Genomic DNA, 2,841 nt, shown 5'->3' with positions numbered 1-2,841 from the left:
ACCTAAGACCAGGTTTAAAGAAAGTGATGTCCCTCTTGGAAATTCCTCTGACCTATGAGGACATCTCATGAGGACATTCTCATTTCCTTACTGTTCATCCCTACCTCAGTTCTTCCAGCTCCTCCTTTCTCTTTGATTTCTGGTTTTCTTTTACTCCTCATCTAATCTCTTGTTGATTCTTGAAGACTCCACAGACAAAGCAGTTCCCTGAATATCATGAATACCATGACTTACTCTCACCTAGTTCTGCTGTTCTAGATGGAGGAGGGCATTTGTTGTAATGGAAAATAGTGAATGCACTCTTCCTGCTTGTGACTCACACAGCTATCCCCTCACACACACTAGGTGTGCAGAAATAGAGGGAGCTCATTCCTTAGGGACCTTGGGAGAAAACTTTCACACAGCTCTGTGGCCAGTTTCCCTGAGAGTTTCTAAAAGCAGGCATTGTGCCAAAAAGAAGCTAAATATCCTTCAGATAATTTACATCTTCTCTACAACAAAAATTTCTGCTCCTCTAATTAAAGTTACTTTGATCCTTTTTTCCTGTGTACTAATTTACTTGGCCTTTTTATGTTAAGAGAGAATTTCTATCCTCCTAGTACTAAATTACTTTGCAAAACATCTTATATTTCCTGTTAATGAATGTTGCTTTACCAGAACTACTTCTAATTACAAAGCTTTCCAACACAGTATGAGAGATGGCCCTTTTTAATGTGTTAATTTCTCCAGAATCCTTCTGAGAAGAGTATTTCTCCCTTCTCCCAAAGTATTTTTCCATTTAATTCATTGTGTATTCACTAAAGCCCAACACTGTGCAAAGGGCTGGAAAGACAGAGAACGAGATCAACTCCTTGTCCACTGAAAGATTAAATTATCATAGGGGAAATTGATAAGAAACAAGAAAACAAACAAAATACTAACAGATTTTTAAAATTATGTGAGCAATCAGAGATTGTGGTAAAGATATCAGGAGGACTTACACTAGATAAGGTTGTCAGAAGAGGGGTAAATTTTGGATTAAGATCTGAAAAATAAGGTAGAATCAGTCATGCAAATAGTTGAGGAGAGGGCCTTTCCAATACCTAGGGTACAGCAGATGCAAAGTCCCTACAAAATCACAAACACTTGGCATGTTCTTAAAAGTGTAGAAGGTTTATGAAATAAAAGAATAAGGGAAAAGAGGAAAAAGGGCATTAGGTAAGATGGCAAAGGTCTACAGAGATCAAATCAATCAGGCTATGATAATGAGCTGATTTTATTCTAAGTGCAAGAAGAAGCTATCAAAGGATTTTTAAGGGGAGAGGGAGTATGTTACAACCTGAACTCTGTTTTAAAAATGTATCTATCTCCAGCTATTTTATGGAGGTTGAGTTTTAGGGAAAAAAGAATGAAGCAGAGAGATGAGGTAGTATGATTTTCCATTAGCTTGTTCAAGCAATACAAGTCAGAAGAGTGACATTGCAGAGGGCAAGAAATAGGGCACATTTAGGTATATTTTAGAATACAACAAATGGGACTTCCTGACAGATTAAATGTCAGTGACAAGGAAAGGAAAAAAATCAGATATCACTGAACCTTCTCCTCGATCTCTATTATTACTGTTTTTAAAGTAGTTTAATCTCTCTGTGCCTTCATTTCCTCAACTTTAAAATGAGGAAATTTTACCTACTTGATAAAGTTGTAACTAATTTAATCTTAATGGATAACAAGGATTTAGAACATTACTTGACATATAGTATGTATTATATGTGTCACTTCTATTAATGTTAAAGTATATTATCATTATTATTATTTTAATCAGATCAAAGCTGCTCTCTATTTTTAAGATATATTTCAAAATTTCCTGTCTGCTCTTCTCTTCCCTGTGTTTCAGCACTGTTATGAAATTATTCTTTCCCACATATCTTTTTTCTGACATTTCAATTTTGACATTTTCTTCCTAAGGATAATACGAAGATAGATTAAACTTGTATGCTGAGGGTACTATCTTGAATTGGAAGGTATTTATCATCTTTTCTATTACTGAATGATACACACTATTCCTCAGCCCCAGTGTGTAGGAAGTAATGAAATATTCTGACCCAAGTAGTCACCACTCCCAGTTATTATACAGTTTCTTTTTTTCGGGGGAGGGAGCCATTCTTTCTCACTTGAATGTGGGCTAATCTCATAGGACTGGGTTAATGCTGGACATAGTACTGAAGACAAGCAACCTTTTATCTAACATATTCAGAAAAGTCTGATGTGTAGAATAATTTTGAAAACAAATGGACATCAGAGCAAAGATCCAGGTGTCAGAAAGAAAGTTTGAGTTGAGAGATAAACCTAGGAGTAGCCATAGGTCTGATGAAAATCAGAGAATGCTGCAAATGCTTCAGGACCAGGAAGATGAGATCATATGGCGGCATTGTTGGGAGCAGTGGTCTCCTGATGCTTTTGAGTCTGGATTTTAAAGTCACAATGCAAGAGTTAATCAGCCTTGCTTGAAATGCCTGCTGCATCTTATATTTCACCATACTATACATCCCAGCTATCCTTGGTCACTGCTTAACATGGTGTCTCATCTGATATTTTATTATAATGTATACCCTCTGTTACATTATTATTTTGAGGTTTCCTTCCTAGACCCAGTCTCCTACACTTCTGCTTCATGTTAATACATCTAGTGATATCTGGAACCCTCTTATGACAGCACAAAAGCATAATAAAACAACCTGTTCCCAGAATATTAGCTCATTCACACTGCTTTATGTGAAACTTGGTTATCCTCAAAGGTTGTCACTTATATTGAAACTTTTCCAGCCAAAGCTGCCTTTTCTGGTTCAACATATGGTCTTATCT

The sequence above is a fragment of the Mesoplodon mirus genome, assembly GCF_964341445.2.
Source record: "Mesoplodon mirus genome assembly, chromosome: 18".
Classification (NCBI taxonomy): Eukaryota; Metazoa; Chordata; class Mammalia; order Artiodactyla; family Ziphiidae; genus Mesoplodon; species Mesoplodon mirus.
This window is presented reverse-complemented; position numbering follows the sequence as displayed.